Source organism: Eschrichtius robustus, chromosome 15, assembly GCF_028021215.1.
Source record: "Eschrichtius robustus isolate mEscRob2 chromosome 15, mEscRob2.pri, whole genome shotgun sequence".
Lineage (NCBI taxonomy): Eukaryota > Metazoa > Chordata > Mammalia > Artiodactyla > Eschrichtiidae > Eschrichtius > Eschrichtius robustus.
This window is the reverse complement of record NC_090838.1, coordinates 43,787,642-43,813,127: the sequence shown is the minus strand read 5'-3', so window position 1 is coordinate 43,813,127 and position 25,486 is coordinate 43,787,642.

Sequence of the window (25,486 nt, the reverse complement as noted above, 5' to 3'; positions counted from 1 at the left end):
AATGAATAAAAGATTGATAACCAGCTCTTGTTTAGTAAGAGAGTGCCTACATCAGAGTTGAGACACATTGGGAGAAACACTGAGATCAAACTATCTCTATCCCTATCTGTAAATAAATTATATCATGTAATGCAAATTATAAAATACAGAGCAAAGAAGACTGATCTAATGTCATTGAGTGTAAGACGTTATGACAAGAACTGGAAACACAGGACTGGTTGCTTGCTTAAGAGGCTCTTCTTACTTACATACAGTATTATAGTTTTTTAATAGACAAAGAATGTGTATTGTAACTGAAGAGAGTAAAAGTATTTAGACATTTCAGAAGGCCTATGAAGTGTCTCAAATTGGGAAAGGATTGTGCATTTTGCCAAATTATAACATTTTAGATTTTGAAAGGGCTTAGTAAGTCATCTAGCCAAATTCTCACATATTAAAGTATAAAGGTAAGCATCGTTAATGGCTACATTTGTTGACTCTGGTTCAATTCTCAGCTCTACCACTAAATATCTGAATGACACTGGGCAAGTTATTTTACTTTGCTCTGCCTTATTTCTTTTTCTAATCTACGCTATTAATAGAACTTGCCTCATTGGGATGTTGTAAGGATTACGATAACTTAGGTTGTAAATACCAAATGAGTATTTGCAATTTTAATTACTTATGAGCAATCTGATATTTATAAATGTTGCATGAATTTTTCAAAATAATTAAATGTTAGAGCCTTAGGTAGGAATGTAAGTTATTTCCTGAGCTTTTGTCCAGTGATATTTTTGTGTAAATACTTGTGATTTTCCTCCTTCCTTTTAGGTATGCAGTTATAAAACTTTATTTCTGAACTAAAGAACTATGATTGCCATTAATACATAGTTTTACAAATAAGATATAATTGGATCCCCAAATTTTATTTCTTATTAGTGATTCGTTCTCACGCCCATTTTATAGCTGTAAGAATCAAAGATCAAAGACCATAAGCAATCAAATAACTAATGTCAGGAGTAAGAACATTAGAATTACTTCTGCAAAAAAAAAAAAAAAAAAAGAATTACTTCTTCAAGCACAGCCCATATTAAGAGAAATGTTTTTATTAAATCTTATTTTTGAGATTTTTTTTATTAACAATGCTTTCTCCCTTTGTGTCTTGAATATATTAGTGATAACAGGAATACACACACACACACACAGAATTCTAAGATCTTTGAAATTATTGTGTCCAAAATTTTAAATGTTACATATAAAATAAATTCCTATGCTATGAAGACCACTGCAAATACAACAGAAGCAAAGAAGGCAGCTTGAAGAGCACTGGAATGTTTAATAAGTCCAGGTGTCATTCAACCAAATTGCAAGAGAATCTCCTAAAATCAATATAAAACAAATCATATGGAAGAAATCAAAACCCCTAAATGATCCAGGCCAAGTTTAAAATCACCAAATATATTGTATTCTTATTTGTGTCGAAGGATACTTACTAGGGTAAGTTGAGTTAGCACATAAATTGTTAATAAATTAATTGGAATCAAAATATTTCTGAGTTTCCAGCCATAAAAAGAAACGAAATTGAGTTATTGGTAGTGAAGTGGATGGATCTAGAGACTGTCATACAGAGTGAAGTAAGTCAGAAAGAGAAAAAAAAATACCGTATGCTAACACGTATATATGGAATCTAAAAAAAAAAGAAAAGAAATGGTTCTGAAGAACCTAGGGCCAGGACAGGAATAAAGACGCAGATGTAGAGAATGGGCTTGAGGACGTGGGGAGGGGGAAGGGTAAGCTGGGACGAAGTGAGAGAGTGGCACGGACTTATATATACTACCAAACGTAAAATAGATAGCTGGTGGGAAGCAGCCGCATAGCACAGGGAGATCAGCTCGGTGTTTTGTGACCACCTAGAGGGGTGGGATAGGGAGGGTGGGAGGGAGATGCAAGAGGGAGGAGATATGGGGATGTATGTATATGTATAGCTGATTCACTTTGTTGTACAGCAGAAACTAACACACCATTGTAAAGCAATTATACTCCAATAAAGATGTTAAAAAAACATATTTCTGAGTTTCCATCAGCTTAGATGCTTTCAGAGGAACAGTCATAATTTTTTTTAATTCTACATATAAAATAGCAATTGAATATCGTTATTTATGGTACAGTTAAAAGGTATATAATGTAGAGTAGTTCCATGTCAGTGTACCTAGGAGATATACCTTACTCACTTTCCTTGGAAGCACTCTGAGTTCTCATAATACAGTTCTATATTTAAAAAATATAGAACTAGACTTGGAATTAAGACATGGGTTTAAACATATACTCTACCATATAATAGCTATGTCAATTTAAACATGTCTCAATCTCATTTCCTCATCTATATAATGGGCAAAATATATGAGACCTATATACCGAGGAAATTTGCTATGAAGGTCAAGAAATAAGGGCTTTGAGAAACTGGATACAGTATTAGCTATCAGTATTATCACCTCCTCACCTAAAATTATGCTTGGCATTACTGAGTTAGAAAAGAAATATTAAGTCTCCTAGAAATAGCTAGTTCTTATGTGTAACCTGAGTGTATCCCAATTAAATGAGGACACCTTTACAATGGTATAAGAATCTTATTCTCTCTGGTTATCCATAAGCTCTGACTGTGCTTTAGGGGGACCCCCATGGGTGGTGTCTCATATGATCATGAACAAGTTTGAACATGTTCTTCTATGTTAACTGCTCTTCATGATGCCCTACCATTGCCTCTACTTCCAAAACCCTCCATTGTAAATGCTGATGAGGTTATTTACTCCTCTTGCTTTAAAGCCAATGATCCTTGAGGTATTCCAAACATTACTGAGCTTGCCACAAGAATTTGGAGAATGCTCCTTTCCCTAACATGCTCCCATAGTTTGTCACACTGGTCTCAAATCACCATGGACACTATTCAGAATCTCAAAAAGTAGCTCATAAAGCCAAGTAGTGGCTTCTTCCAGAAGCTGAAATCTTTTGGTGTTCCAAATTAAGAGGGTAGATAGAAACAGTTGCCATGCCATTCTATGATCATCTTCCTTTTCTTGCATTCCCAGTTACCTCTGCCCTAAAATAAATGCACATGAAAGATACATGTCAGAAGGAAGTCCTGAGATGAAATTAGTAGTATGCGTTGGGTTTATTAAATAAATGTTCCAAGCAGAAAAGTTTAAGAGTGTAAGGGAACGAAGAGAAGAAAAGAGAAGAAGCCCAGTAAAGGTTTGATTTCACTTAAAGCCTCATTCTGATCCCTTAGAATAGCTCTAGGGTATAAATTGTGCCTCAGTGTCTGTCATGGTTAGAAACAAGGGAGGAGGGTTTTCATGATCCTGCAGCAGTCAGTTATTGATTAAGGGCTGCCTTGGCATGATGTAAACTCCAAGGAACTGCTGAGTATGTGGGCACAATGGCTCCAATATTTGCAGGGTAATGTTCCCCGGCTGTATGATGTTAGAAGCAAAAACACACAGAAACTAGGCAAGGGGCACTTACAGGGTTCACTGCGCCCTTTTACAGGCTAAGGAAATTAAAGTTCCTATGTATACAATTCACTTAAACACATGCTTGTGAAAAGGAGTGCCACTTAACCTCACTTGAACTGAAACCACAGCTTTGCCTCTGATAGACACCTTGGTAAACAAGATTCAAGAAACATAACTATACTTCGATTTATGGAAAATTTCTATAGACATTACACTACTGGATTTTTAAATTGCTGTTGTTGGCTAATAAAAGCTTCCTGGGATAGACTGGTACCCAAGTTATTCTAGAAAATACAGTGAATGACACATGCATCCATCTAAATTTCCTTGTCTAGCTTTCCTTCCATATTTGCTTACTTTACAAGATAAATGTTCCCAATAGTATACTAAAAAGTAGATTTCTATTTATCATACTCCCAGAGTGATCATTATGTGGATATATTTCATGTTTCACCATTTATCTTCAGTGAAAATAAATCATAGTATCTGAGAACACTTAGTGCTAAATAGTCTGGAATTCTCTTCAATTCCTGGGGATTACTGAGGCATTAGTAAATGACACTACTGAATGGCTAACAGGCAATGTGTTGGCCTTGAGTGATCAAGTTTCATTCACTTATGACTTGCTCCAGATGCTGATATCAGGTAAAATAAATGTTCATGGCTAACTGTTAAACATAATCATTTAATTTAATAGAATGACACATTTTTTAGTTTAAGTTACATAGTGCTGCTTGACTGGCTGAATCAGCCTTTTATGTACTAAGTACTGATCAGGGCCTTAAATTTTGTGATTTAAATTATCTCATTAACTTCTCATGATCTTTAGGTAAGAGTTTATTTTGAAAATAAAGGGTGCTTAATTTTTTTTAAGTTTTTTTATGTGGACCATTTTTAAACTCTTTATTGAATTTGTTACAATATTGCTTCTGTTTTATGTTTTGGTTTTTGTGGGGTTTTTTGGCCACGAGGCATGTGGGATCTCAGCTCCCCGAATGAACCCACACTCCCTGCATTGGTGGGTGAAGTCTTAACCACTGGACCACCAGGAAAGTCCCAAAGTGTGCTTAATTTTTTGTTCATTTTAACCTGTGTTTTTTTAAATAAGGGGTATAAAGTCTATTTCATGCAGAATGTAGAGCATCCTCTTGCATTTAGTGATTTCATGCCTACTTCCCAGATATGCAATCCAACATTCAACAAGCAACATCTTAACATGCTAGGTGATATTCTAAGCACTAATAAATTCTGAAGGTATGGTACAGCTGAAGAATAGTGGAGTGGAGAAGACTAGAGCTGGAGAGCACATCACTGTTTTAATCAAAAAGACATTCCTTTCAATTTGTGGCATCCTGTCAGAGAAAGTAACGTACCATTCCGAAGTCCTGAAACACTAATATGAGAGAAATATTTGGTCAATAGAAAATACAAGTTGTTTTTATTCTATTATTTGGGAGGTTGGTTACAATTCTCATCTTTGGAGAGGTGGCCCTTTGTAGGTGGTATCCTATGTGTCCCAGCAGAACACTCTCCTTAGGTCACCAGAGCTATATGCTCTAAGGGTGCCCCCTATGTGGGATATGTGGGTCTTTCTCTTGTGGCAGTCTGACTACTATGGCTGGCCCTGGTCCAGGTGCTTGCCAGGTCCTGTCTTCTGTGGAGGCTGCCAGCTGTTAATGAGTAGGGCCAGGTTCAGGGTGGGTGGTGGCGGGGCTGGGGGTCCTGGATCTAGTATCAGCATACTGGTGGGTGCAGCCAGTTCCTGACATGACTGGCTGTGTGGTCTGCAGTGTCCCAAAGTTAGTGTCAGCCCACTGGTTAGTGAGGCAGGATCCAGGGGTAGATAGATGGCTGTGGGGTCCAAGGTGCCTCAGAACTGGTATTGGCCTGCTGGTGGGTGGGGTCCCAGGACAGGTCGGCTGCTGGTTGGTAGGTCTGAGATCCAGGGGGTCTCAGGCTAGTGTTGGCTCAATGGTAGGTGGAACCAGGTCCCAAATTTTCTAGCTGCAGTACCCTGGGGGTACTGGAGCTTGTGTCTCGGCCTACTGGTGGGTGGGGCTGGTTCCTGACACAGCTGGCTACAAAATCCAGGGTATCCCAAAGGTGGTGACAGCCCTCTGGTGGGTGGGGCAAGATCCCAGGGTGGCTGGCTGAGAGAAATAATCTTAAGGAAGAAGAACAAACCTGGAGGTATCACGCTCCCAAATTTCAAACTATACTACAAAGCTAAAGTCATCAAACAATATGGTACTGGCACAAAAACAGACACATAGATCAATGGAACAGAAGAGATAGCCCAGAAATGAACCCACACTTATATGGGCATATATCTACAAATCAACAAAGGAGGAAAGAATGTACAATGGGGTAAAGACAGCCTCTTTAATAAATGGTGTGGGAATACTTGACAGCTACATGCAAAAGGATCAAACTGGATATTCCCTCACACCATGCACAATAATGAATTCAAAATGGATTAAAGATTTAAATATAAGACCTGGAACCATAAAACTTCTAGAAGAAAATATAAGCAGTAAGCTCTCTGACATTAATTTTAATCTTTTTTTTTTTTCTTCTTTTTTTTGGATAGGTCTTCTCAGGCAAGGGAGACAAAAACAAAAATAAACAAATGGGACCTAATCACACTAAAAAGCTTTTGCCCAGCAAAGGAAACTATCAACAAAATTAAAAGGCCACCTACTGAAAGGGAGAAGATATTTGCAAACAGTATATCTGGAAAGGGGTTAATATACAAATTATGCAAAGAACTCACACAGCAGAAAAACAAACAACCTGATTTAAAAAAAGGGCAGAAGACCTGAATAGGCATTTTCGCAAAGAAGACATACAGATGGACAACAGGCACACAAAACGATGTTGAACATCACTAATCATCAGAGAAATGCAAATCAAGACCACAACGAGGTAACACCTCACACCTGTCAGATTGGTTATTACCAAAAAAGACAACAAATAAGTGTTGGCAAGGGTGTGGAGAAAAGGGAACCCTTGTGCACTCTGGTGAGAATGTAAATTAATGTAGCCACTATGGAAAACAGTATGGTGAGTCCCCCCAAAAATTAAAAATAGAACTACCACATGACCTAGCCTGGGGATTTACATGAAGAAAACAAAAACACTAATTAGAAAGATACATGCACCCCGATGTTCATTGCAGCATTATTTTAAACAGCCAAGATATGGAAGCTACCTTAGTGCCCATCAATAGATGGATGGAAAAAGAAGATGTGGGGTGTGTGTGTGTGTGTGTGTGTGTGTGTGCATACACACACATATATACATATATATACACACAATGTAAATCTTGCCATTTACAACAACATGGATGGATCTAGAAGGTATTATTCTAAGTGAAATAAGTCAGACAAAGACAAATACTGTATGATTACCCTTATATGTGGAATCCAAAAAACAAAACAAATGAACAAACTTAATAAAACAGAAAGCAGGATTATAGATACAGAGAAAAAAAAAACAGATGGTTGCCACAGGGTTTGGGTGTGGGAGAAGTAAAGAAATAGGTAAGGGAGATTAAGAGGTACAAACTTCTAGTTGCAAAATAAGTGAGTCAAGAGTATGAAATATACAGTTTGGGGAATATAGTCAATAACTATAATATCTTTGTATGATGACAGATTGTAACTAGACTTACCATGGTGATCATTTTGAAGTGTATAGAAATATCAAATCACTGTGTCGTGTAAGAGTTGCTTACATAACGTTGTAGGTCAATTATAAATATAATTTAATACTGGTGTATGTTATATATAAAACTTACTAAGAGAGTAAGTCCTAAGAGTTCTCATCACAGGGAAATTTTTTTCTATTTCTTTAATTTTTACCTATATGGGATGACAGATGTTCACTAAACTTACTGTGATAATCATTTCATGATGTATGAATCAAATTATTACGATATACACCTTAAACTTCCTCAGTGCTGTATGCCAATTATAACTCAATAAAACTGGAAGAAAAAAAAGAAAAAGGAAGAAGTTGGCTTTTAATAGATTGTCCTTAAAAATCTCTAGAATATCCAGTTGGACATAGCCAGTTGGAAGTTATTGGCAAAGTATACTCAACGGATTGAGAAAAATTACCCATGGAAATAGAGATGTAGTAGTGATCCTCAAATATGATCATAGTATAAAGGACACAGTTTTTCTCTACTTCTGAAATGGAGTAAATAGAAATGTTTTGAGTTTTTATACTCTAGAATAATTTTAATATTGTAGGAATTATTTTTCTTTAGCAGCCTGGTAGAATTCACCCACAAAGCCATTTCAGATTAGTGTACATTTAGGAGAGTGAAAATTTAATTTCTACTACTCTTTGTAGAATTTATGTCTCTATTTATGAATAAAAATCATGAATTTCATTAAAAACTTCAACTTGTTGAAAACTGTGTATAATATTCTATTATATTGTATGTTGTTTATAGCTATCATTTGGTTTTGGTTTTGGTTTTTTCCTTAGACATACTGTATCTTTATATTTCTCTAAGCTATTTATCTTTTAAAGAATCTGTATTTGTGGGGCTTTTATTAAAATAATTTAATAAAAAGCCAACTTTCAGTAATTGTTAATTTTTTATTTTATTTCATTGTCATCAGGGAATATGGTTTATAAAATTCTTATTTTTTAATTTATTTTTTATCTCCATGCATTTGTGTGAATATTTCATGCAATTAAAATAGGAGATACATTCCCTATTTTATGATTATAGATTCTTATTTTTTTCTTTCACTTTTATTGATATATAATTGACATACAGCACTGTATAAGTTTAAGGTGTACAGCATAATGATTTGACTTATAACATCATGAAGTGATTACCATGATAAGTTTAGTGAATATCCATCATGTCATATAGATATAAAATAAAAGAAAAAAGTTTCCTTATGATGAGAACTCTTAGGATTTATTCTCTTTTGTATATAACATAGCAGTGTTAATTATATTTATCCTATTATACATTACATCCCTAGTACTTATTTATCTTATAACTGGAGGTTTGTACCTTTTGGTGATCTTCATCCAATTCCCCCCTCCCTTCATACCCCACATCTGATAACCAAAAAGCTGATCTCTTTTTCTATGAGAGAAAAAGAGTATGTTTGTTTGTTTGTTTGTTGTTTTTGTTTTTAAAGTATAACTGATCTACAACACTATGTAGTTCCTGGTGCACAACACAGTGTTTTGATATTTCTATACATTTCAAAATGATCACCACAATAAATCTAGTTACCATCTGTCATCATAATGATATTACATTATTAGTAAGTCCCCTACATACGAATGAGTTCCATTCCAAAAGTGTGTTCGTAAGTCCAATTTGTTCCTAAGTCCAACAAAGTTAGCCTAGGTACCCAACTAATACAATCGGCTATATTGTACTCTACTGTAATAGGTTTATAATACTTTTCATACAAATGATACATAAAAAAACAAACACAAAAAATAAAGAAAACATTTTTAAGTACAGTACAGTACATCTTACAGTACAGTACCTTGAAAAGCACAGTAGTAACAGTACAACAGCTGGCATATAAGGGCTGGCACTGAGTGAACAGGCAAGAAGAGTTACTGACTGGAGGAGGGAGAGAAGATGGGAGATGGTAGAGCTGAAGGATCATCAGCAATAGGAGATGGAGGGCAAGCTGCAATTTCACCCACACCTGACACTGATGGAACACACATTCGCATCTTTGAAAGTTTGCAACTTGAAGGTTCGTATATAGGGGACTTACTGTATTGACTATTTCCCCCACATTGTACATTTCATATCTGTGACTCATTTATTTTGCAAAAATAAAGGTAAGAGGTAAGAAGTTTTTACCTCAATCTCCCTCACTTATTTCTCTCATCTTCCTACCTGCCCGCCCCTCTGGCAACCACCTGTTTCTTCCCCGAATCTATGACTCTGTTTCTGTCTTGTTATGTTTGTTCATTTGTTTTGTTTTTCAGATTCCACATATAAGTGAAATCATACAGTATTTGTCTTTGTCTGACTTATTTCACTTAGCATAATATCCTCTAGATTGATCCATGTTGTCACAAATGGCAAGATTTCATTCTTTTTTATGTCTTAGTAATATTCCATGGTATGCATGTATGTGAGTGTGTATATATATACATATGTATATGTATATATCCCACACCTTCTTTATCCATTCATCTATCAATGGGCACTTAGGTGGCTTCATATCTTGGATGTTGGAAATAATGCTGCAATGAAGATATGGTTGCATATATTTTTCTGAATTAGTGTTTTCATTTTCTTCAGATAAATAACCAGGAGTGAAATTGCTGGATCATATGGTAGTTTAATTTTTAATTTTTTGAGGAATCTTCACACCGCTTTCTGCAGTGCAGTACCAATTTATGTTCCCACCAACATTACATGAGCGTTCCCTTTTCTCCACACCCTGGGCAACATTTATTTGTTGTCTCTTTGATAACAGCCATTCTGACAGGTGTGAGGTGATATCTCATTGTGGTTTTTCTTTGCATTTCCAAATGATAAGTGATTTTGAGCATCTTTTCATGTGCCTCTTGGCCACCTGCATGTCTTCTTTGGAAAAATGTCTATTCAGATCCTCTGCTCATTTACTAATTGAGTTGTTTGTTTTTTTGATGTTGAGTTGCATTATTTCTTTGTATATTTTGGATATTAACCCCATATTGGATATGACATTTGCAAATATCTTCTCCCATTCAGTAGGTGGTCTTTTTGCTTTGTTGATGTTTTCCTTCACTGTGCAGAAGCTTTTTAGTTTGATGAGGTCCCATTTGTTTATTTTTGCTTTTGTCTCCCTTGACTGAAGAGATAAATCCAAATAAATATTGTTAAGAACCAATATCAAAGAGCATACTGCCTATGTTTTATTCTAGAAGTTTTATAGCTTAAGGTCTTATATTTAAATCTTTAATCCATTTAGATTTTATTTTTTTACATGGTATGAGAAAGTAACAAAGTTTGATTCTTTTTCATGTAGCTGTCCAGTATTCCCAACAACATTTACTAAACAGGCTGTCTTTCTCCACTGTATACCCTTGCCTCCTTTGTTGTAAATCAATTGCCCATTTAAGTGTGGGTTCATTTCTGGGCTAGCTATTCTGTTCCATTGATCTATGTGTCTGTTTTTGTGCCAGTACCATACTGTTTTGATGACTGTAGCTTTGTAGTATAGTTTGAAATCAGGGCATGTGACACCTCCAGTTTTGTTCTTTCTTAAGATTGTTTTGGCTATTAGGGTCTTTCGTGTTTCCATACAGATTTTAGGTTTATTTGTCCTCATTATGTGAAAACTGGCATTGGTATTTTGATAGGAATTGCATTGAATATGTAGATTGTCTTTGGGAGTATGGTCATTTTAACAATATTAATTCCTCCAGTCAGTTTCTTTGTGTTGTCTTCAATTTGTTTCATCTGTGTCTTATAGTTTTCCAAATACATGTCTTTTATCTCCTTAGTTAGCTTTATTCTTAGGTATTTTTTTTTTTGAAAACTTTAAATGGGATTGTTTTCTTAATTTCCACATCTGAGAGTTCATTGTTATTGTATAGAAAAGCAACAGATTTCTGTGTATTAATTTTGTATCCTGAGTCTTTACTGAATTCATTAATTAGTTCTAAGAGTTTTTTGCTGGAGTCCATAGGGTTTTCTATGTATAATATCTTGTCATCTGCAAACAGTTACAGTTTTGCTTCTTCCTTTCCAATTTGTATGCCTTTTTATCTTGTCTGATTGCTGTGACTAGGACTTCCAATACTATGGTTGAAGAAAAGTGGCAAAGTGGGCATCCTTGTCTTGTTCCTGATCTTAGAGGAAGTGATCTCATTTTTTCACTACTGACATGATGTTAGATGTGGATTTGTCATGGCCTTTATTATGTTGAGGTATGTTCCCTCTAGACTCACTTTGTTGAGAGTTTTTATCATTAATGGATATTGAATTTCGTCAAATGCTTTTTCTGCATCTACTGAGATGATAACATGATTTTTATCCTTCCTTTTGTTAATGTGGTGTATCACATTGATTGATTATGGATGCTAAACCATCCTCGTATCCCTGGATTATTATGTCAGGCATTTATTCTAAACATATAAAGAAGAACTAACACCTATCTTTCTCAAATTATTCCAAAAAACTGAAGAGGACAGAGAACTCCCAAATTAATTCTACGAGGTCAGCATCACCCTGATACCAAAACCAGACAAAGAGACTACAAAAAAAGAAAATTACAGGCTAATATCTCTGATGAGTATAGATGGAAAAATCCTCAACAAAATATTTTCAATCTGAATCCAACAATATATAAAAATGATCATACATCATGATCAAGTTGGATTTATTCCAGGGAAACAAGGATGGTTCAGTATTTACAAATCATTCAATGTGTTGCACCACATTAACAAAAGGAAGGATAAAAATCACATGATCACCTCAGCAGATGCTGAAAAAGAATTTAACAAAATTCAAAATCCATTCATGATAAAAACTCTCATCCAAGTGGATATAGCGGGAACATATCTCAACATAATAAAGGCCATTTATGACAAACTCACAGCCAACATCACACTCAAAACTGGAAAGATGAAAGCCTCTCCTCTAAATTCAGGAACAAGACAAATATGCCTACTCTCGCCACTTCTATTTAACATAGTATTGGAAATCCTAGAAACAGCAATCAGACGGGAAAAAGAAATAAAAGGCATCCAAATTGGAAGGGAAGAAGTAAAACTGTCATTATTTGCAAATGACATGATACTTTTTATAGAAAACCCTGAAGTTCCCATCAAAAACTATGACAACTAATAAATGAATTCAGCAAAGCTGCAGGATACAGGATTAATATACAGAAATCTGTTGCTTTTCTTTACAATAATACTAAACTATCAGAAAGAGAAATTTTTAAAAATCACATCAAAAAGAATAAAATACATAGGAATAAACTTATCCAAGGAGGTGAAAGACTTTTACTCTGAAAACTGGTGAATGAAAATGAAGATGATACAAAGAAATGGAAAAATTCTTGGATTGGAAAAATTAATATTAAAATGGCCATACTACCCAAAGCAATCTACATATTAAATGCAACCCCTATCAAAATACCCATGATATTTTTCACAGAACTAGAACACATAATCCTAAAATTTATATGGAACTACAAAAGACCCAAGTAGCCAAAGCAACTTGAGAAAAAAGAACAAAGCTGGAGTTATCATTCTTCCTGAATTAAAACTATACTACAAACTATAGTAATTAAAACAGTATGGTACTACACACAAACAGACACATAGATCAATGGAACAGAAGAGAGAGCCCAGAAACAAAGCTATGCACTTATGGTCAATTAATCTTTGACAAAGGAAGGAAGAATATACAATGGGGAAAAGGCAGTCTCTTCAATAAGTGGTGCTGGGAAAACTGTACAGCTACATGTGAAAGATTGAAATTAAAACAGTTTCTCACACTATATACAAAAATAAACTCAAAATGGATTTAGAGACTTAAATGTAAGACCAGAAATCATAAAATCCTAGAAGAAAATATAGGCAGAACACTCTTTGACATAAATTGTACCAACATGTTTTTGGACCTGTCTCCTCACACAGTAGAGACAAAAGCAAAAAATAAACAAATGGGACCTAATTAAAGGCTTTAAAAGCTTTTAATTTCAAGGTTGAAAGCTTTCATAGCAAAGAAAACCATTGGCAAAATGAAAAGACAACTTACAAAATGGTAGAAAATATTTGCAAATGATATGACCAATAAGGAGTTAATATCTAAAATACATAAACAGCTCATACAACTCAAATTCAAAAACAAACAAACTGCTCAATCAAAAAATGAGCAGAAGGCTTGAATAGGCATTCTTCAAAGAATACACACAGATGGCTAACAGACACATGAAAAGCTGCCCAATATCACTATTAGGGAAATGCAGATCAAAACAACAAGATCTGCACCTCTCAGAATGCTTACCATCAAAAAGTCTACAAATAACAATGTTGACAAGGATGTGGAGAAAAGGAAACCCTAGTACACTGTTGGTGGGAATGTTAATTTTTGCAGCCAGTATGGAAAACAGGATGGAGCTTTCTCAAAACACTAAAAATAGAAGTATCATATGATCCAGCAATTCCATTCCTGGATATATATGCAAAGAAAACAAAAACAGATTTGAAAAGATACATGCACTCCAATACATGTAACAATAATGTTCAGAGCAGTATTATATATAATAGCCAAGAGATGGAAGCAACCTAAATGTACATCAATAGATGAATGGATAAAGAAGATATGGTATAAACATACAATGAAATATTATTCATTCATAAAACAGAATGAAATTTTGCCATTTGCCATAACATGAATGGACCTGGAGTGTTTTATGGTTAGCAAAATAAGTCAGATACAAAAAGACAAATACCATATGTTATTACTTACATGTGTAATCTAAAACATAAAACTAACAAATGAATATAACAAAATAGAAAGAGATTCCTAGACATAGAGAACAAACTACTGGTTGCCAGTGGGGAGATGGAAGGAGAGACAGACAAAATTAAGCATATGGTACTAACGAGGTACAACCAATTGTGTATAAGATAAATAAGCTACAAGAATATATTGCACAGCACAAGGAATATAGTTAATATCTTATAGCAACTTTATATGGAATATAATCTTTAAAAAAGCTGAATCACTATGTTGTACACTTGAAATAATATAATATTGTAAATCAACTATACTTCAAATTAGAAAGAAAGAAGGAAAGGGAGGAAGGAAGGAAGGAAGACAGTCAATCTTGGTTTAGCCTCCCCCCCACTCCAAAAAAAAAAAAAAAAGACACCTATTAATGTCTGAATCACACCAGCTGATTTTTGTTGCCATCAAACTTTGGTCAGTTTTTATGGCCATATACTCGGTAACTTAAGAAAATTATAATTGTTGGTCAGTCTATCCAAGGGTGGTCAATTTGCAGGCCAACTGAGATCGATGGGATTCCTAGAGCTTTTTTTGTAGGAAAGGATTTTGAGGCCACATCCGTGTTCAGATGGATATAGTGCCATGATTTTTATTTTCCATGATTTCAAAATAGAGAATAAGAAAAAGCTTGTGTTAGTGTCATGTTTTGACTATACTTTGTGCTTTGTCCCTAGATCGAGAATGTCAGGTAGTTTATCACAATATTTTCTTTTATTTTCTCATGTACTCACTTACAAATTCAAGAAAGTTTTAGTAAGACTCCACCATAAGAAGTAAACTAAGCACTAGGAATTTGCCCCCAACTTCTGTTACTTCACAGAATAATATTCAGTAACACTCCCAAAATTCTAAAATATTTGGTTTTAATAACATGTCACAGAAAGATGCCCTCACCCACTGAAATCTTTCAGAAAATTCTTTGATATTTTTCTGTTTTAAAGGTAGTTGGCCTCTATCTTCCCCCACCTCCAATTTTTATGATATATTAATATCTTCATTACATTGTGTATACGAAGTGATTGTGGGGTGGGGAACTGAGTGGTGTTTTTTCTGTCTTCTCTGTTGCTGAGTAAAGACTCTGAGAACAAGTTATGAAAGTTCATCCTATGTAAGAGTACTGAACAGAATTATTCCCTGAATTACTTGCCCTTTCATGATCTTTGTGAGATGTGGAGAGTTTTAAAACACTGTCTAGGTCCAGTTTTGATGGCAGTGCTTGTTTGTTTGGGGGAGTAAGCTCAATGCTGTTTTGCATTCATTCATCCAACACATGTTAATTAAATACCATCTAAACATCAGTCACGCTCATGACACCAAAATAAAATGATGAGCAGAGCAGGCATATTCCTCCTGTCTCGGAGTTTTCAATCCCAATAATGACTACATATTACTCAAACAATTCACACATATTTAAATACCAACTATAATAAGTGTTACGAAGAGAAAGCACACGCTGCTTTGAAAGTTAAAAATGTAGTACCCAACCTTATATTGGAGGCAGTATAGCTTACACAGCTGTTTCTCTGCAGAGATAATATTTGAACTCACATTTGTATAGTGAGTAAGAGTAAATTAGACAATGTTTGGGGGGAGGAGGAAAAGTGGCCAAAGGAAAGGGAAGACAATGTGTAAAAAGGAGTGAGATCAGAGGGATATACATTAAAATGATTGACCAAAGGCTAGAAAATTGGGGGTTCAGGAAGTTAAAGAAAGGATGATGGAAGTCAGGCTATAAAGTGAGCAAGTCAGGCTATAAAGCGAGCAAGTGCTACATATCTGTCTCAGCATTCCCTAGAAGAATTCCTCAGTTAATTAATTTTAATGTGAAGAGTATCACCTTCATTAAACAGTATTTTTATACTAGTATTATTGTTCTCTGTCCAAATTTCTTAATGTGACTGTGCCCTTATCATTCTTTGAAATATTGAAAGTACAGTATAAGTTAAGCTTATATATATCAAAATTACCACTGCTTCATTTTCATCTCAAAAAGAATACCAAAAAAGATGTTGTTTCTTTCAGATGTTGACTCACTGTAATAATTTAAAAATTCAAAGATGTATTAATGAAAAACAAGTAGTCTATCTCCTCCTGCCTGCTTATCCAAACACATCAATCTCACCATCTGAGTAATCTATAGCAATAGTCTGAATAATCTTTTTAGTCTTTTTTAATCCTTTAGCAAACCCATAATCATTTATTTTCTTATATATCCACTTTTTTTCTTTGTTTTATAAATACAGCTCTATTTCTACCTATTTAAAACTTGCTCTAAGTAACAATTATCATGAACTTCTCACAGGGTCAATATCTGTATCCAGGTTACTAGTTTTAATAGCTGCAGAATGTTTTATGTAGGATGTGCCGTATACATTTAGCCATTCCTCTTTTTAAGGTTATTCAAATTGCTTTAAGCTTTTGTTATATATATATATATATATATATATATATATATATATATATATACATATACACATACACATATTTGATATTAACAAACAATGCTGCAATAAATGTCTTTAAATAGGAGAAAAAATAGTAAAGCTAATTTAGATAGCAAAATTTACATTAGTTTACCAATTCCCTCCTAGGGATGTTGGGATAAATGGGACGATATATTTATTGCTAGACAATGGTTGGTACATAGTAAAATTCAATTAAATGTTGTACTTAATCATAAGTAGTAGTACTTATATCTTCATATATGATGCTTTTGTTTAACAGGATAAATAGGTGTAAATAAATTTTCTTTTTTTCTGGGTCTATAAACAGTAGTCACATTTTACTTTGTTACATGATGTCAAATTTCTTAAAGTTGTTAAAAATTTACACATATTTTCACTGACAGCCTATTATAGTGGATATTTATAAACAATATAAACAATGTTCTTATATTTTTATTTCATATACTTGATTATTAATAACTTTGAACATGTTTTATGTAATAAGCATATTAGTAATTTTAATTCCCTTTTATTGTCAATTTTTCCTTTTATATATTTTACCTTTCAACAAATAAAATACTTGTGGTTAGTGTATCTTTTTGTTTGTAAATTCTAAATGTGGTCAAAATTATGCATCTGAGTTTATGCTTTCCATCATTTTTTTCTAATATTTGTCATAGTTTTAATCTTTAAATTTAAGTGTTTAATCCATCTGCAAATTATCTTTGGAGGACTGACTCTAAGCTTTATATTCCTTCAGGTTCATAGCCAATCGTGCCCTCCCAATTTGTTCAATAATTCAACCATTTTACAATTATTTGAAATGATATATTTTCATGCATTATTTTCCCATATGTATAAAAGTCAATTTCTGGGCTCCATTTTGCTCCAAAATATGTTTGTCTATTTTTGTTTATAAGATATGCTCAATAGGTCAATCATCGTCCTGGTGTTAGCCAATCAATAACTTCAAGCAGTGTTCCTCTCCCCTTAAATACTCATGATAATAGTGGTCTAACAGGCATAGATTATCCAAAATAAGAGATGAACCACTGAAAATAGAAAACAGGCAATTATTTAACTATGTATACATAAACCATAATACATGGATTTTCCATATATTCTTGTATTGGTTTTTCTCTTCAGTATAAGATGGCAACTATTTCCTCCAATATGTAAAAACAAATCGACAGTGACTGAAACATCACTACACTTTGTATGGAGATGACTTGATGAGTTTATACATCTTTTGTTTATTTTTCTCAGATAATGTTCAGAAAAAATGACAAAACACAAACAAAAAACAAAATAAACAAAAAAACCTCTCTTCATGTTTTAGAGTATTTCAAAAGAAACAGAGGCTACACCATAACACTGAGTTGCTGTATTCAGAGAGTTCAATGTACTTCAGGGAGGAACACGGTTCACAGAATCTGGTTAATTGAATAGGGACTAAAGAAAGAGGAGATAACAGGATCATTTTGAGCTAAACTTTCCAGTTTCCCCTAGTGAGGCAATAGAAAGGATGTGATTAAAAGTTACTTTTTTTTTCCTCTGTATTTATTAATTTTCTTGTTGTTGTTTTAACCTAGTTGTAAGGATTGAGAATGGGAGCTTAGAAGATTTCAAGAAATTGTTGATCTAACACCTACGCTCAAATCAAAAGCATCATTTATCTTTCTAGTGTATTCATTATGCCATAATCCCTGATGAATGGGCAACTGAGGTAACACAACGTGATGAAAATGAAGTTAGGTAATACCAGGCAAGGTATATTTGAATAAATATTCAATGAATAGTATACCACATCTTTAACACTCAGGTATCCTTAACTATCAGACATCCTTAACTTTTATGTATATTACTGAAACCTCTCTGTTCATCTGGAGTTTGAAGACATATTTCTCTGTCGGTGGCTAGTGAAGGAGAAGGTGTAAAATAAGTATTGGGTGTGAGGAAATAATAAAGTCAACATTTTTTTGGCCACTCACTGATAGACACTCTAAGTACTTAGCAGGTAGTGCCTTATTTGATTCTCATAACTACCCTACTAGAGAGGCTGTATAATCTCTGTTTTACAAATCAGAAAACTGAAGGTGAAACAGGGAGAAGTTAAAGGACTTGTGCATGATCACCCACCTAACCCATAGAGCCTAAATATTAAGATAAAAGATGGTGGTAATCACTGGGTTTCAACCTCAGTCTTTTCAAGCATTTTCCCCTACTCTCCCTTAGAAACGTCACAAATTTAGGAAGAGATGTAAGCCCCTCAACTTTAGTCGCATCTCTTTCCTTTAACCTAAATCATCTGAAATGTCAGAGAACTACAGTTTTAATCACCTTTCTCTTGGTCTGTGGGCATTTCCCCCATTTTATTTACCTGTAGGCTCCTGGTTCAGGGCACAATCGGAAGCTAGAGATAGCCCAGGTATTCTGGATGTGTCATAGCAAAGAATTACATACCTCTTTAGATATCTAGTCCCCCTTAATTTGAGAAGGGTTGATCACCATTTTTAATGTAGGTGTTAGGCTACATTTCCATGAATGACAGTGGTTAGCCCCATAATATTCTTTCTCCTGAAATGTGAAATCTGAAAGACACAGGTTCTGAGAACTTAGAAAATTGGTGGTCAGTGGAGCTGAGTCAACCTAGTGGAATCAAGAGAGAGGTCATACTATCAGAGGTCTTATTACTTTCTCTCTTTCTGTAGTCCAGAGGTTTGCTTATTCGAAGTGGTTTTTTTTTTTTTTTTTTGGTTATGTATGAGAGTATTCCAGAGTTATTTTTTGTTGTTTTGCAAAAGTTTAATTAATGTTAGACTTGTCTGTTTTGATCACAAGGAAGAAATCATAATTATTGGAGGTCACAAGATAGACTTCAAAAAACATGAAAGTTGATTTAGGTCTCGACTAAGTAGAGAATGTGTGTGTGTGTGTGTGTGTGTGTGTGTGTGTGTGTGTGTGTGTGTGTGTGTTGCAGGGATGGTGTTTCAGTTTTGGGGGGACTCAAGAGCAGATTGATATTGAAGGGGAGGCTCCATCACTGAGGATGCCAATATATCTACAGTTAACAATTTTCAGAGTAACACAGATTCTAATAACATTTATACGGGAATATAGATTTTTATAGGGGCCAGACTGTGGAGGATTTTGAATGGCATTAAATATCACGACATCTTTAAAATATAGTACTGAATATTTATTAGTGTAGTATTTAAAATACAGGTTTTTTTTTTTCTTTTTCCTTAGGGTTACGTTGTGTGCTCTCACAACAGCACTGTACGGCAGCAGTTCTGAGCTTGGACAAAAGGTCAGGTTTCTCTAGGAAAGAGTTGTGCTAAGGTTAATTGTCAATGTATGCTATAAAAAGACACAGAAACAGATTGCATACCAATGATTAAGTATCTTCTGCTGGAAGGCTTAACAAAAGGGGCTGTCCTATAGCTTCACTCTTTAACAAATAATATGTGTAATATATACTGCTGCTTGTAAATTCTTCAACAAAAGCCATGCTAACCTGAACTTCAAACTCTGTGAAATATGGTCTACACACAAAGAAAACTATCTAAATTTAGAAAGGAAAAAATAATAGTCTTTTAATGAATCTTAGAAAGAAGGAATATGAAGGCAACCAATCACGATGACCAAAAATACACATTTATCAAAATTAGTCTTGGCACTTTGATCTCTTGATCTCTTGGGTTTATCATATTAATGAGAATATAGGGCAAGTATAAAAAAGCTCCTAACAGTCTTTATGTTTCTGAAACCAGGACAGGATTACAAATCCTTAGGGTACATGATGGCCTCAGTTGGGTTTTATTGTACTGCCTTAGAAGAACTGATTAATTTATAGAATATGATGATTTGTGTGTCTAACGTAGTTACATTCATTCAGCACCAAAGAAAAAAAATCACTCTTGGGATTCATGTAATAGTTCTAATTAATCCCACCATGCTTTGGTGGATAATTTATGGGACAGTAATAGAGCCCAACAAGCTTCAATTACACATATGCAAAGTAGTCACTTAATATTTCTATTACTGATGTATTTCATTCCTTAAAGGTGAAGAGATGTTTATAAAGAATCACTTTTAAATTAAAGTAACAGATTTGTACAAAATAGTAGTCATGGAAAAAAGAATCAAATGACTAGTTGGGAAGTGTAAGACTATTGTTTGGACATGACACAGACACATTCTGAAATACTTAAAGAAAAATATAATTGAAAGGCAGATTTTGTTTCATTGACTTTTGAAGATATGAAGGAGAGTTACAGTTTTAAAGTGTCATTCTAGATTTCTGTTTAAAAAAATGGATCAAAACAAATGCAGATTTTTTTGCTGCACTAGAATAATAAAAAGCTACATATATTTCCAGATCAGAATTTATTGTTAATTGCCTAGCTACTTCATAAAAAATATTAAAAGAAATTGACTTCATTAGCCTTCTAGTTTTCCCAGATATTCTAAAATCAGACAGTTAATCTCACCCACACCTCTCACACGAAATCAAGCAAAAATTCAAGAACTCTTAAGCTCTAACTCTCTTTTGTAAAAAGTGACTGTTTCTGTAAATTTAGAAGACAAAATGTCAAGGGACTCTGAAGTCATTTTTTGCAGGCAGAGGTGAGAACTGTCAAAGCATTATGACACATAGTGCTGGGATATGAATGGATAAGATAGAGGTATCATTAATGCTTTGCTAATATTAAAGTGGGTTGAATATTTCTTGAATCACCTTAGCTCGCTTATCCTGGATTTCCAAGATAAATGGGAGTTAATGTATAATTTAAAAGTAATTCTCATTCATAAAAAAATTTGCTTACAGTCTTACAATCATATTTAGTTTTCATTTCTAACTTTAGATAAAATGTTGAATTATAAAATGAAGAAAATTATACATAAATCAAGAAAAAATGACTAAAAATAGAAATTTCTTCAAGTTCTACATTGCACATTGACAGATTCTATTATAGGTAATGCAGATTTTTAAAAAGTAACTCAAGAACATATAATTATACTTTTAAATTATATTGGGTATATTATGCTGATTTAGCATGCTTTGGACAAAGCCAATAGCAGATATCTTGCCAATCAATTAGTTTATTATTTTTTTGCCCAGAAATAGATGAATGCTGGAGCAATGTTTGAAAAAAAATTTCGACAGTAAAAATTAAAAGTTCCCCAGTCAAATCAGACCAATTCCACAAACCTCCTAGATATAGCCACCATTACTAGTTTGGTGTATACTTACACATACTATGTATATACATACATCTATCTATCATCTATCTATCTATACATACTTACATCAATGAGTATATAGATATATATATGCATTAAAAAATTTTTTACTTCAATGTGATTATACTACACATACACTTTTCAGCTTGCTTTTTTCCCTTAGCAATAAGAAATAGGGAGCTCTGTCTGTAGCATTATCTTTAGATCTGCCTCCTTTTTAACAGCTGCATAATATTCCACAGAATAAAACAGCATAACTAATTTAACTCTTTCTAATTTTAACCCTTATAAAAATGCAACAGTATTTTGTGAATTTAGCTTTCTTCACATATAACAGTATTTTTCTAAAATAAATACACAGAAACAGAATTTCTGAATACATAAGTATAGTAATTTTTAAACTTTGAAAAATTTACTTTCAAAAGAAGCTGGACTTTTTACATCTCCACCAAAAGGCTATGAATGTCATTTTGCCAAATCTTGATCAACAACAGATATTATTAATCTTCTAATTTTAGTAAATCTGTTAGAAGAAGTATCACAACCTGTTTTAATTTGTATATTCTAGATTATTATAAGCTTGGAAATATTTTAGCTTATCAACTGCATTTCTCTGAAATGTATATACATTTTATTTGGCATTTCTGAACAGGTTATTGTGTTTTTTAGTATTATTTTTATAAACATATAAATATATTTTAATCTTTTATATTATACATTTCACAAAAGTTATTATGGTTTGTCATTTACCTATGAATATGGTGTCTTTTTCATAATGAATTTAAAATTTGTATGTAGCCACATCTGTCTTTCCTTTATGTATAGCTTTGGGGTTTGTATTTTACTTAAAAAGCTTTTGCCAAAATAGAATTTTTAAAATATATTTCTGTATTTATTATATTTTAATAAATTTTGTTTGTGTATATATTTACTAAATTTAAAATTCATTTTTTATAAAATTGGTCACATGCATCTAATTTATTTTCCCCAATGCATAATGGCTTATTAGCCTAACCTTTACACCACTGATTAAAATGCCATATTTATTATTCATGAAATACATATATACATGGTTCCATGTACTTAATCATTCACCTTATTTAGCAAATACTTACTGAGTACCCACTATAGGAAATGTGGATACAGTTGTGGACAAGACAAAGAGATTCCCTCCTCTTGTGAAATTTCTTTCTCTGTGTCTGTGTCTATCTCTGTCTCTTTCTCATATAAACAATAAATGATATATATGATAATTTATAACATAGTTATACAAGTAGATACAGATATCACTAAGATATTATCTATGACGAAAATGAAGAAAGAGTTTCAGTCATACTGGTGGCAAGAAAGAGTGGAGAAAAATCACTATTTTATATTAGTTGGTCATTAAACCGTCTATAAGGAATGACATTTGATTTGAAACAGAAATGAAGGAGGAAATGAGCCATACAAATTTTGGTAAGGGAATTTAAGAGAAAGAAAACAGCAAATGAAAAGGCCCCGAGTCAGGGGAACATGCACATTAACAATACAGAGTTTAGAAAGGCTGCAGTGAATGAAGAAGAGAGGATTATCTGAATTTGTAGAGTTAATCAGGCACCTGATGAAAAAGAGCACAATAGGCCATGCTGAGAACTTATTCTAAGTGTGAGAGGAAACCACTGCAAACTTTGAGGAAAGAGTGAAATGATCAGAGTTCCATTTTTCAAGGATCTATCTAGTTAGTATGTGAAGAACAGACTTTGCAGGAGATAGGGGATGGGGCTGAGAGAAGCATAAAAGAAATTAAAAAAAAAAAAACAATTAATAGGCCACTGAAATAGTCCAGGCAAGAAACATTGGTGGTCTAAGGAGGACAGTCAACATGGCAGAGTAAAATGACGTGCTCTCATTCCCTCTGGCGAGAGCACCAGAATCACAACTAACTGCTGAACAATCATCGAGAAGAAGACACTGGAACTCACCAAAAAAGATACCCCACATCCAAAGACAAAGGAGAAGCCACAATGAGACGGCAGGAGGGGCGGAATCACAATAAAATCAAACCCCATAACTGCTGGGTGGGTGACTCACAAACTGGAGAACACTTATATCACAGAAGTCCACCCACTGGAGTGAAGGTTCTGAGCCCCACGTCAGGCTTCCCAACCTGGGAGTCCGGCAACAGGAGGAGGAATTCCTAGAGAATCAGACTTTGAAGGCTAGAGGGATTTGACTGCAGGACTTCAACAGGACTGGTGGCAGAAGAGACTCCACTCTTGGAGGGCACACACAAAGTAGTGTGTGCTTCAGGACCCAAGGGAAGGAGCAGTGACCCCACAGGAGATTGAACCAGACCCACTTGCTAGTGTTGGAGGGTCTCCTGCAGAGGCGGAGGATGGCTGTGTCTCACCGTGAGAACAAGGACATTGGCAACAGAAGTTCTGGTAAGTATTCCTTGGCATGAGCCCTCCGAGAGTCTGCCACTAGCTCCATCAAAGAGCTGGGGGAAGGCTCCAGTGTTGGGTCGCCTCAGGCCAAACAATCAACAGGGAAGGAACCCAGCCCCACCCATCAGCAGACAAGCAGATTAAAGTTTTACTGAGCTCTCCCCACCTGAGGAAGAGCAAGCTCTACCCACCACCAGTCCCTACCATCAGGAAACTTGCACAAGCCTCTTAGATAGCCTAATCCACCAGAGAGCAGACAGTAGAAGCAAGAAGAACTACAATCCTGCAGCCTATGGAACACAAACCACATTCACAGAAAGATAGAAAAGATGAAAAGGCAGAGGGCTATGTACCAGATGAAGGAATAATGTAAAACCCTAGAAAAACAACTAAATGAAGTGGAGATAGGCAACCTTCCAGAAAAAGAATTCAGAATAATGATAGTGAAGATGATCCAGGACCTTAGGAAAAAAATGGAGGCAAATTTCGAGAAAATGCAAGAAATGTTTAACAAAGACGTAGAAGAATTAAAGAACAAACAAACAGAGATGAACAATACAATAACTGAAATGAAAACTACACTAGAAGGAATCAATAGCAGAATAACTGAGGCAGAAGAACGGATAAGTGACCTGGAAGACAGACAGCAGGAATTCATTGCTGTGGAAGAGAATAAAGAAAAAAGGATGAAAAGAAATGAAGACAGCCGAAGAGACCTCTGGGACAACATTAAATGCAACAACAATCACATTATAGGGGTCCCAGAAGCAGAAGAAAGAGAGAAAGGACCCGAGAAAATATTTGAAGAGATTATAGTTGAAAAATCCCTAACATGGGAAAGGAAATAGTCACCCAAGTCCAGGAAGTGCAGTGAGTCCCATACAGGATAAACCCAAGGAAAAACATACCGAGACACATAGTAATCAAATAGGCAAAAATTAGAGGCAAAGAAAAGTTATTGAAAGCAGCAAGGGAAAAGTGACAAATAACAAACAAGGGAACTCCCATAGGTTAACAGCTGGTTTCTCAGCAGAAACACTACAAGCCAGAAAGGAGTGGAATAACATATTTAAAGTGATGAAACGGAAGAACCTACAACCAAGATTACTCTATCCGGCAAGGATCTCATTTAGATTTGATGGAGAAATCAAAAGCTTTACAGACAAGCAAAAGCTAAGAGAATTCAGCACCACCAAACCAGCTCTACAACAAATGCTAAAGGAACTTCTCTAAGTGGGAAACACAAGAGAAGAAAAGGACTTACAAACACAAACCCAAAACAATTAAGAAAATGGTCATAGGAACATACATAGCAATAATTACCTTAAACGTGAATGGATTAAATGCTCCAACCAA